The 12,936-nt window shown below is 35.3% G+C and overlaps 1 long non-coding RNA gene across 2 annotated transcripts in view; it reads right to left on the bottom strand.

Annotated features, from left to right (window-relative positions):
* The window catches only part of LOC119063899 (uncharacterized), a 66,140-nt gene that overhangs the window by 38,098 nt on the left and 15,106 nt on the right, over window positions 1–12,936 (bottom strand). The window contains exons 2-3 of one of the 2 annotated variants that reach the window (XR_005085271.2): window positions 10,241–10,308; window positions 923–1,043 (exon numbers count right to left, since the gene is read on the bottom strand). This is a non-coding gene — a long non-coding RNA (uncharacterized LOC119063899). The remainder of the gene's footprint in view (window positions 1–922; window positions 1,044–10,240; window positions 10,309–12,936) is intronic. The other variant, XR_005085270.2, reaches the window with a different exon arrangement.

Genomic DNA, 12,936 nt, shown 5'->3' with positions numbered 1-12,936 from the left:
CCCATGGGTCTCTGGGAGTTCCCAAGGGTGGCATCACAAGAATTAACAGATCTGGTTAACTTTTACCAAAGAGTAAGTGTAAGTGAAGATAATTCATCATCACGTATGGTTTCCATCTTTTTGTTCTTGTGCCCTCTGCACTGGTGGTTATCGCCCTACATCCCCTGGGCACTGCTATGTCCACTGAGTAGAGTCAGGCCCGCCAGGCCCGCCAGGCACCACCACATTCTGTATGCCTGACTGGGCATTCTTGTCCCTTCCATTAGACTATCTTGTCTACAGTGTATAGAAGTACGGTTTTCTATGAGTAGAGGTAAAGATTTCATCATAAAATTGTAGAACGCTTCCCCTCCCCAATGCCTTACCACCAATCAACAGAGCTCCAGGATAGTAACAGTGGATTACAACTGCAAGAACAGCAAGATATACTCTACTTAGGAGGTTGCTTCTGGGAAACCTAAATATAGCAGAGGAGGAAACCCCCCCCCCAGAATCACACACAAACACACACACACAACCCAGAGGAAACTGAAGCCTCTGGCACAACCGTAGTGCACATTAAACGCAGCCCAGCTCCCAGCCACACTAACATAGTACCTCACACTAAAACTCAGATTGCCTCAGTTCCTATCTTTGGAAGGACAGGAATGCCATACCTGGCTTTCGGCAAAGAGGTACAAGGCATGCTGAAAGGCAAGACAGGTTAAGACACCAGTCTTACAAATGATACATGCACAAAAATAGCTGTCCTTGTCCAGCTCCTTTTCCGAATGGCCAGGAAAAAGTTCTGACCAACTAAGACTGCGCTCCAAAGTGGGGGAAAGCAGAAAGACGTGAAGGTGTGGGGTGCACAAATTCAGAACCAAAGGAAGCTCCAGCTCTAGTAAAATGATTAAAGATAAAGACTCTGTAACCATGTTACCTGGGTTGAATCCTGGCTCGGCTACTTCCAGTTGTCTATCTTGCTTAGCATTTCCACACTTCCAATTCCCAACCAGTGAAATCATGCTTATTGAAACATTCACCTCATAATGTTGTTATGACTGGTAAATGGAATAATACAAATTGGGCATTACAATGCAGCAAGTACATAATAAGCACTCTTATGTTAGCTATGATTATACACAAAGGCAGAGATCATTCAGGTATCTAGATTTCCACCAGGTCTCCTATTCTCTTAACATTAGTAATATTCTTATATTATGGCAAAGAAAGATTATATTTTGATGCATGGTGTAGCTAAGTAGCAAAGAACCAAGTTACTAATTTTCTTTCTGTAAAGAAGAAATTTTATTTGTTCCTCTCTAAATTAAATTATTTTTAGAGCCCATTAATACAGCGAGTATCCACTGCCTCATTTATAAGAGATTCTGATGCTCTCATTACTGGGTGTTAGACTAAGAATCACTATCAGCAGTAGGTACAGACTTAAATGATCAACAATTCTCCATTAGAAGAAAAACTCAATTCTTAGAACAGCATGACTCAAGGATGATGGCTTTTCAGAGTAAGTGTGGCCTAAACCTGAAGACAATTTCAAATTTTAAGAAATTTAAGTGAAATATTTTACTCAGTATTGTAAATGGGTGATTTAATTCCATTGTATCATAATTTGTTTGTGACACTGGCTGTAGTTTTGTTTAAGTTGTTTGTCCATTCTGTCGTTGACTTTTAAGTGAGTCCTATGGCTGTGGGCTTGGGTCAGGGGCAAATTATCTCCCATATGTCTTTTTTCCTCACTAAACTCCCACCCTGTTAACGTTTAATATATTCTACCTTTCTTAAAAGACTCACTGGTTCCCATTTTGTGCCTTACTTCAATTCTTGATAAAATTAGGTTTGTTGCTATGCAATTCTCAATGATTATTCACAAAAATAAAGTATGGTTCAAGTTATTTTCAATGTCAAGAATATTTATACTCTTGATCCAGCAATTCCTACACATATACTCTATCATATACATAATGATACACACACACACACATTTGTTGTAACATTTTTGTAATCACAAAGGACTGAAAACAATCTAAATACCTACTAGAAGAAGGGCTAATTAATTATAAAATTTCCCTATGTTGTAATGTTATGCAACCATTAAAAAACTAAGCAGAGGGGACAGTGACCAGAGGGAAGAGGGGAGGGAATTTCAGGGGAAAAAAGGGAAGGATGTACAGAAACTAGTATAAAGGACACGTGGACAACAACTAAAGGGGGTAGAAATGGGAGGGAGGTGGGGAGCACTGGGGATGGGCTGGATGGCAGTAAAAGACAGAAAACTGTACTTGAACAATAATGAAATTAAAAAATAAATAAATAAAAATTAAAAAAAGAACTAAGCAAACAACTAGAACAGGAACAGAATCAGAGAAATGGAGATGACATGGAGGGTTATCAGTGGGGAGGGGGAAGGGAATAAAGGGGAAGGAAAGGTACAGGGAATAAGAAGTATAATTGGTAGGCATAAAATAAAAGGTGAGAGGTTAGGAATGGTATAGGAAAGAAGTCAAAGAACTTACATGTACAACACATGGACATGAACTAAAGTGGGGAATGCTGGAGGGTTTGGGGGTGCAAGGCAGAGGGGGGATAATTTAGGAAAATTATAACAGCATAATCAATAAGATATACCATATTTTTGGACTATAAGATGCATTTTCCCCTGCCCCCCAAATTTGGGAAGAAAATGCAGTGGCGACCCTGCTGCTGCCTCCTGTGACCCTGCCCTACCACTGCCCTCCACGCCCCACAGCAAGCCAGGTAAGTTACATTCATACTATAAGACGCAAATTTTGGGGGAGTGTGTCTTATAGTCCAAAAAATATGGTGCTTGAAAAATAACTAGATATTATCTATATTTAAAAGATTGATGTAAATATTTATGCACTGATATGCAAATATGCGGAAATAATACTACTAAAAATAAAGTTGCAGAAGAATATGGCCTTGTAAAGAACAAAGAAAAAGCACATTGGCATATACAGAGAATTGATGGAAGGATATGAAAAAAAATCAGTGAACATAATTCTGGAAAGTAGCGATGATGGGGGGTTGAAAAGAAATTTAATTTCCACTCTATAGCCGATTTTGTGTTCGAATATCATAGCATTTTAAATATAGATAGGTGAAAAGAATTATTTCAAATATATATTTTAGGGATAAAAATAAATTATAAAACAATATTTAAGTTATGGCCACCTTTCATGTTTTAAATATTATATGTATTTTACATGCATTGACATATATTTCATGTGCATTGTATCTGAAACCATAGAAAAATGTATTAATTTGGAATTAAAATATTTGAAAAAGTATTAACTTGATAAAGTACCTCTTAAAGCTTTATTTGTTCCTATGCCTGCTAACTTAAAATATACAGTAAAATATCCCATCATTCTTCTAGTCAAGAGTATAATTTCCTGGGTCCTGTTAGGTTTATTAGTTGATCATCTTCTTACACCACACACAAGAATAAGCTCAAAAGGAATTAAAGACTTAAATGTAAGACTCAAAACCATAAAACTCCTAGAAAAAACATAGGCCATAAAATCTTGGCTATTTCTCATAGCAATATTTTTTTTCTGGTATATCTTCTTGGGCAAAGGAAACAAAAGAGAAAAATAAACAAATTGGGACTACACCAAACTAAAATGTTTTTGCACAGCAAAGGAAACCATCAACAAAATGAAATGACAACCTACTGAATGAGATTGTCATCACTGATACAATTAATAAGGGATTAATATCCAAAATTTATAAAGAACTTATAAAACTCAACACTAAATAAACAAACAAACAACTATCCAATGAAAAAAATGAGCAAAGTAGCTGGATACTTCTCCAAAGAGGACATACAGACAACCAATAGATATAAAAAAGGTGCTTAATCTCACTAATCATCAGAGAAATGCAAATTAAAACCACAATGAGCTATCACCTCACACCTGTCAGAATGGCTGTCATCAATAAGTCCACAAACACCTGTTGGCAAGGATGTGGTAGTAAGGGAACCATTGTGCACTGTTGGTGGGAATGTAGATTGATGCAGCCACTGTGGAAAACAATATTGAGGTTCCTCAAAATATTAAAACTAGAACTGCCTTATGACCCAGCTATTTCACTTCTGGGTATATATCAAAAGAAATCTAAAACACTAATTAAAAAGAATATATGTACCCCTATGTTCACTGCAGCATTATTTACAGTAACCAACCCATGGGACCAACCCAAGTGCCCATCAACAGACAAGTGGATAAAAGTGCTGTGGTACATATATACAATAGAGTATCACTCAGCCATGACATGGAATGAAACCTTACCATTTGCAATAGCACAGAGGGACCCAGAGGGTATTATGCTAAGTGGAAAAAGTCAGTCAGAGAAAGACAAATACCACATGATCTCACTTATATATGGAATCTAAAGAACAAAATAAACAAAACAGAAACAGACTCACAGATACAGAAAATAGTCTGATGGGGGCCAGAGGAAAGGGAGGTTGGGAAACTGGGTGAAAAAGGTGATTGAGAAATACAGATTGGTAGTCACAAAATAGTTATAGGAATGTAAAGTACAGCATAGGGAATATAGTCAATAATATTATCATATGTATAGTGCCAATTGGGTACTGGGAATATCAGGGGGAACACTTAGTAAGTATATGATTGTCTAACAACTACACTGCACACCTAAAATTAATACAGAATTATTATAACTGTAAACCATAAATAAAAATTTAAATCAAAGAATGTAAAATAAAAATTTACTAGTTCACATAATGTCTTTCCCAACTGTAGGATGCTGTAACAAATCAATGGACAAAATAGGTAAAAATGGTACCTAATAAATAAGAATTGCTATGTTGCAATGGGGATTTAAAATTTTTTTAAATTAGTGAAGTATAATAGACATATATTAAAGTGAAGATCATAAGCTCAATGAAATATCACAAAGTGAACACCTTTATAACCAACACCTAGGTCAAGAAATAGAATATTACTGGTGATCCACATCCCCTTCTTGTTCCTGCACCATTTCTAATCCTCCCTTCACCTCAACGATAATCAGTAAGTCAATATTCTGATTTTCATCACCATAGATCAGTTTGATTTATTTTTGAATTAAATTTTTTTCTCACTTGAGTACATGCTTATTTTTATTATTATTATTTTTTTTTAGAGAGAGGGGAAGGAAGGGAGAGAAACATCAGTGTGAGAAACATTGATTGGTTGCCTCTCGCACATGCTCTGACTGGGAACCGAACCTAGGTTGTCCTCTGACCAGAAAACAAAGTCATGACCCTTCAAGGAATGAGGCTTCAACCAACCGAGCCACTGACCAGGGCTTGATTTTTTTTTAATATATTTTATTGATTATGCCATTACAGTTGTCCCATCCCCCTTCATTCCCCTCCACCCTGCACACCCCCTTCCCCATCATTCCTCCCCTTTTAGTTTATGTCCATGTATCACAAGTTCTTTAGATTCTATATCTCCCATACTATTCTTGCCCTCCCCCTGCATATTTTCTACCTACCATCTATGCTACTTATTCTCTGTACTTTCTCCCCCCTTCTCCTCCCACTCTCCTGTTGCTAACCCTCCATGTGATCTCTATTTCTATGGTTCTGCTCCTGATCTAGCTGTCCTCTTAGTTTGCTTTTGTTTTAGGTGTGGTTGTTAATAACTGTGAGTTTCACTGTTCATATTTTTATCTTCTTTTTCTTAGGTAAGTCCCTTTAACATTTCATATAATAAGCACTTGGTGATGATGAACTCCTTGAACTTGACCTTATCTGATTTTTTTATAAATAGAAAAATAATGCTTAGAGAAATACCTATTGTCCCACATAGTCCTCACATAATATTGGTCAGACTTTTTTAGTCAGTCTGGTGGAGGTGAAGTGACATCTCTTTGTGGTTCTGATTTCAATTCCCCTGAAGAGTAATACTGCCATCTCTTCATTTATTTATTGGCCATTTGAATATCTTCCCTTGAGAAGTGTCCCTTCAAATACTGCCCACTTCTCTTTGGGTTATCTATCTTTTTCATATTAATCTGCATGAGTTCTTCACATATTCTGGATATGAAATTTTTTTGTGTTATACAGATTGCAAATGTTGTCTTCTACTCTGTGGTTTTCATTTTTACTCTCTGAATGATTTGAATTGTAGTTCTTAATTAATTAATTAATTAATTAACTAATTAATTTTTTACTTAATGGTTGCTCAAGTACAGTTTTCTGTCTTTTCCTCCCATCCCAGCCCACCCCCCAGTGCTCCCTGTAGTTCTTAATTTTAATGTAATCTAATTTATCATCTTCTATTTAGATAGTGCTCTTTTCTGTTTAAAAAACCTTTGCCTCACCTAATACTCAGAAGGTAATCCTCTTATTTTATTTTCTGGAAGATTTAATGTTTAGCACATCATATTTATATCTACAATCTGCTTGTAATGAATTTTTGTGTGTGGTATGAAGAAGGGTCCAGTTTCATCTTTACTACATTGGTAACCAACGGACTCAATACCATTTATTGAAAAGATGTCATCTGTCATAAAGCAAGAGTCCACATATGTATATGAATCAGATTTGAAATCTCTTTTCTGGTCCATTGGTCTTTTTCTCAATCCTTTTGCCAATTCATGCTACTAATTACTTTGTTTTATTTTAAATCATAATATTTGATAAAGTCCTCTATACTTCTTTTTTTATGTTAAGACTCATTGCTATTCTTGCTCCTTTGCATTTCCATATAAATTTTAGAATGAGCTCATCAGTTTTCATAAAACCTGTTGGAATTTTTATTTGGTTTCTTTGAATATATTCACTACATAAACTCATTGAATTTAGAAAGAACTAACATCTTTGTAATACCAAGCTTTCCAATGAGAACATATTTATTAAGTTCTGTTTTTGATGATGTTTATGGTTTTATGTGTAGAGGTTTATATCTTTTATTAAGGCATTTGATAAAAGAGGTTTACATCTTTTATTAAGGCATTTGCCTACTCCTAGGCATTTGATACTTTTAAAAAATATTATATATGGTATCTTTAATTTTTTCAAGTTATAGCTACTACAGAGAAATACAATTGATTTTGTATATTGATTGTGGACTCAATCTTATTGCTAATGCTCTTATTAATTCTAAAAACTTACCTGAAGATTCTTTTTTATTTTCTTTGACCCAATTATATCATCTGTGAACAATAACCTTTATTTGTTACTTTCCAACCCTTGTATATTTCTTGTCTTTTTATTGCCCATTGTGCTATTGATTGGACATTTTGATATTGGGCATCATTATCTCACCCAGGACTTAGTGAGAGAGTTTTCATCATTTCAGCAATATTGGATGTGTTTTTTTATACTACTCTTTGTTAAATTAAGTGAACATCCATCTATTTCTACTGTCTTAGGAGGTTTTTAAAATCATGAATAAATGTATGCATTAGATGTTTTTTCTGCATCTAGTAAAGCATCTTATAGTCTTTCTTCTTTAATCTGTTAATACAACAAATTCATTAACTGATGTTATAATGTTGAATAAGACTTGCATTCCTATGTTTATTTGACATTCATATGTTTTCCCTCTCTTTTCCAGATTTGTTGAGACAGGTTTGACATAATAACACCATACAAATTTAAGGCGTACACTTGATGGTTTGATGTACGTTTACATTGTGAAATGATTATCACAATAAAGTTTGTTAACACATTCATCTCTGTTTCTGTGAGTTCAGTTTCTTCTGTATTCTACATACACGTGAGATCATGCAGTATTTATCTAGACAAATGGAAAGGCAACTTATAGAACATTACACTGCCTTTTAGAGCAAGCGACCTTATAGTTCCTTTTGCAAAATCACCTATACCTTCCCCAGTTTCTCTCCCCTTTTCTGTCTCTGCTTCTGTCTGTTTTTCTTATTCACCATGACATCCTTCTAACATGGGGCCTCACACCCATGGGTTCATTGTAGATGCTAACTCTTAAGTGATACAAATAAACATGTATTGATAGTATCTAGATGCTTTTAGCTTAGACAGTCTGCATATTTCATACATCACAGAACTCTGTTAGATCTTTTTCTTTTTAATCTCATGATTGTATCGGACTTTAGGAAATAGACAAACAAAATAAAGTACAAACTTTAGAATTCCTTTTAATAAGAGCATTAAAATTAGTATATGATTTAGGTACTATGTTTCTGTGAGAATATTTTTATTAGGACTTCTGGAGAGTCCCTATTAAATTATTTAGATTTAGGAATAGAATTTGGAAACTGAGACCTTGGTTCGAACCCCTGCTTTAAGGCAGGACCATGCCTGGCATATTCAAGGGACACAGAGAAGGCTGATGTGGCCAGAACAGAGTGAAGAACAGACTGAAGGATGTAAGATTGGAGAGGTGGGTGTGAGAAGATCATGTAGACTTTGAAAACCACTGTAAGGACTCTGATTTTAATGTATTCAAAGGGGAAGCCATTGGAAAGTGTGAGCAAAGACCTTGATTTAACTTGATATGTGACATGATCTGACTTATGTTTTAACAGGATAATGCTGGCTGCTTGATTGAAATAGGCTGATGGGCAACAAAGGAAGAAATAGGGGAACCCAGTGAGGGAAGTTACAGTAGTTCACATGAGCTATAATGGTGGTAGGGCCCAGATATCAGCAAGGGAACTGATGAAAAGTGATCAAATTCTGGATGTATTTTTAAAGTAGAACGTAAAAATTTTGTGAAAATTTGAACATGGGGTTTAAAGAAAAGGGGCATCAAGATTACCTCCAAAATTTTGGCCTGAGCTTTTAGAAGGGTGAAATTACTATTGTATGAAGTAAGAGATTGAAATGGCAGAAGAAACAAGTTTGGGAAGAGGGATTAACACCAGAAGCTCAGTTGGGGACAGTTTAAATTTGTAACGTCTATGAGCCACCCAAATAGAGGGGGCAAATTAGGGTGGAGTGCACAGATTAGATCCAGGCTAGAGATCATATTTATGGGAGTAACTGGCATGAACATGAAAATTTAAGCCAAGAAACTGGACAAAATCACTTAGGGAAGGCATGTTGACAGAGAGGGAAAGACATCCATGGCCCTTAGTGTGTAGATACTGGGGAGAGGAGGATGAACAAGTAAGAGTGAGAAAGAGTAGCTTGAAAAAGGCAAACCACACATACATGGTGTCCTCAAGGCCAAGCACAGAAAGTATTTCAAGGAAGACAGAGGATCAATGGTGAGGATTTGCTATCACAAGGCATACGAGGACTGTGAACTAACATCAAACTTAACAATATATTGTATTACTGAAAGAGAAGATGCAGAAGAAGGGAGATAATTTCAGTTCTTGAGTGGATGAGAGGTTCTGGGACTCAGTTTACAAGTAGAGGGGCTCACTTTGCCTTATTGCTAATTAAGAAGAAAACCAAAATAAAACCTAAATAGGCAAAAATAGTAATCCATCTGAGTAATAAGGAAGAATATCCTAATAAGCCTGTAAAAATCCAAAATGAGGTTATTTCTCTTTACCAGGAAAGTTTCTTCAATCTTTAGAGACACTCCATAAATAACATAATACTTTTCACCTGAGAGTGGGCTAGGCCATTCCTGTTGGATAGTGTTAAATTTCATCCCATTATTTAATACACAATGAAACTTGCTTACCAATCCCTTAGTAGAATGCACACCCCACACAAAAAATCCCTCTAAGAATATTTTAAATAGCAAGAAAAAAACTTTAGATTTAAAGAATAGTAATATTTTCATTCTCACTGTTTCATAAAACAAATTGTGATAGCTTATTATTTTGCCAGCTCAATGTCTGAGTTGGAAAGAGAGACCCAAAGCAAAGCTCATGGCAGTTAATATTCAAGACACTCTCTAATTACAGTAAAAGACTAGAATGATCCAGAGTTCAGCAATTCTACTTCTGTAACAACATCAGTTCATTGAGACTGGAACATTTCACATCTCTGAATTCTAAAAATTTGGCTTGACCCATAAGTTATATACAAAGCAGTAAAAAAAAACTGACTTGAAATAATTTTTACAGTATTCAATTTGAGATTTTTTAATTTTAAAAATCATGAATTATTACGAAGTACTGTATAAGAGATTTTGTTTCTTTTTAAAAGTTCTAGTTCATATCCTAAGTGAGCATAACGTTAAAAATCAGCCAGCTCAAATTCCTGTACACACTTGGTTGCTTCCTTTAATGGAGATCACACCAGTTCTGTTCCTACCTTCCTGAGATGAGAAGTAAGGGTGAATGGGGTGAGCTGAGCTGCTGGTAAGGGCAGTGGAGCAAGACCTGTGAAGTGAGAGGAAAGGTGCTTAGTCATCAAATTACCATCACTTACCTAGACAATATTTACCAATCCATATTTCGTAATCTATACTACTCATAAATACTTTTCCAGTTTTCACAGCAAGACAAAATCACTTACACATAATTAACTTAGATGTTTGTCTTTTAAAGAACAGTGTAGTATTCACTTCCACCCAACACACTGTGCCCTCCACCCGTACCCCTACAAGGTTAGTGACCTCGGTAAAATAACCTTTCTGTGCCTCAGCTTCCAAACAATCTTTCTGACATCGTAATGTTAAAATCAAATGATATTTTAAGTGAGAAACAGCCCAAAGCTCTTTGAATTATTATTATTGTGGTTTAATAATAGTGCATTATTTTCTTATTTCTAATGTTTCAAGAGTTGAGAAAAGGAAGTAGAAGTTTCTACACATGGGCTTCAGTGTCATTGATAGTATAATTGTATGAAACTAAAAGAGGTCATCGAAAGACACATGGGGCCAAAGTTCCCTCGCTTGTCCTTAAGTTAGTAAATCCCTTCACGTTCCTCTATCCCTGTGCAAACAGATGAGCCGTGATATTCATTTGTGGTGAAGAAGTAATACCAATTTTCTGAAACACGCGAACATTTAATTATATCATCATTGACACTGATGGGAATGATGCATTTTTTTTACTAAAAGTGCACATATGCTTAATTGTTTTAAAATGGTAGTGAAATAGTATCTAAGAAAATGAAAAACAAAGGTAAATAAGGAGAACAGGTGTTCAAGATTCAATTAATGGGAGACATCACAGATTTTGTTTATTATACATTTATAAAACACTACACATAATTTCTGATAATTCTGCAACTTTCTGTTATAACAACTGCTTTGAACAAAATAAGAGTTATTGAGCAAAGTCAAACAATTATTTATTTACTGGACATATCCTATGTACCTAGCTCCACCAACTTCCTCCTCAATACACCGGCGCACCTCTTTTGGAGATATAGAGCACTGGAATTTTGTTTTGTGACTTAAAGGGGGAAACCATGATCCCTTTGCATCTACAATCACTCTTACCCTGCTCTATTTCTTCATAGCACTTAATCCTCTCCTGATTATATAATTTGTTTATTTTATTTGTCTCTTCTTATGTGTCTCATTCCACTAGGATGTAAGTTTTGTTAGGTGGGAATTTTTGTCTGTCTGGTTCCTTGACGCATCCCAAGAATTTGGAACAGTGCCCAGCACATAGAAACAGATTGATAAACATTTGTCAAATGAATTCTTCTTATGTGTCCCTCTTTAGAAAGACTAGGCTCTCTCCCTTGGTTCCATGCTGGGTTTTAAAAATTAAATAACATGTTTGACATCTTTGGCTTAATATTTGATCTCGCTTTTATCTTTCTTAGGTGCACAGCTCTGTCCAATTTTCTACAAACAATCCAGCAATGTTTGCTATAATAACCTTCCTGATAATGAAACAATAGTAATTGTCTTAAACCAGTAGGTGGCTACATCCAGAATTCTTTAAATAATCCTCTATTTTGCTATGATTTCTTTTGTTCTAAGGTCTTTGTTAATTACTAGGGCGACTTTTGAAAAGTATTCTTTCTCTGTGGACGTCTCTTTGTGATAATTCACTATTACCTGTACCCTTTTTACATTCTTTCTAACTTTTCTTCTTGGATAGTGTGACTAAATCCTTATCTTTTATGATAATTACAGCTTTCTTCAGATATCCAGTTAATACTCTTTAAAATATAATTTTACTCTTTAAAATCCTTTATCACTACATCTTATATGTGTGTATCTGCATACCTCTTGAAAACATTTTCGTTAGGCTTCTGAGATTTCTCCCTACCCTGCAGTCATTGTTTTGCTGATAGTCTGAAAAATCAAATTACCATGACACTGTGAGTGATACATCTTTCTGAGATCTCTCCTGCTGCTTAAATTTCCTTTCATAACAACTAAATCTTGCAACATCTTCAAGAAAAAAAACTTTCTTTCCCTTCTTCTATTTCTACAATTTCTTTTTTTCTATCAGCTTACTTATATATTTATCCTTACACAAGGAAATGATTATTGATCTTAGAGAGGGGAAAATAGGGAGAGAAACATCGCTGAGAGAAACAGACAGACAGACACATTGATCAGTTGCCTTTTGCACACACCCAGACCAAGGACTGAACACACAACCTAGATTTGTGCTCTGACTGGTATTTAAACCTGTGACCTTTCTGTTTATAGGATGACGCTCCAACCAGTTGAGCCACTGGCCATGTATTGGCTAATTTGAAATGTGCATATTGAAGGCACAGTACTCCAAGAGTTCTACTATTAATTTTGTATCTGGTTGACAATTTATTGTGGTCCAGAAGGAACTATTATAGTTCTGTCCTCTTAGCTTCATATGTAATATAAATGTAAGAACTTTTAAATTGTTTCAAAAATAATCTTTTTATTATGTTTGTGGGTTATGCTAGACACAAGGTAATATTAGATTTTTATCCCAACTCTCAGTTTTCTTCACTTGAGGTATTCACTCTAGGAGATACATTTTGACCTCTTCTGTCTTCATTACCCTGAAGATACACTGTCATGTACCCTAACATTCATGGACAACCTAATCTAGATC

The sequence above is a fragment of the Artibeus jamaicensis genome, unplaced genomic scaffold (genome assembly GCF_021234435.1).
Source record: "Artibeus jamaicensis isolate MK-2021 breed Jamaican fruit bat unplaced genomic scaffold, CSHL_Jam_final contig_867, whole genome shotgun sequence".
Lineage (NCBI taxonomy): Eukaryota > Metazoa > Chordata > Mammalia > Chiroptera > Phyllostomidae > Artibeus > Artibeus jamaicensis.
Note: the sequence above shows the minus strand (reverse complement) of the source record. Positions and strands in the feature narration are given on the sequence as shown.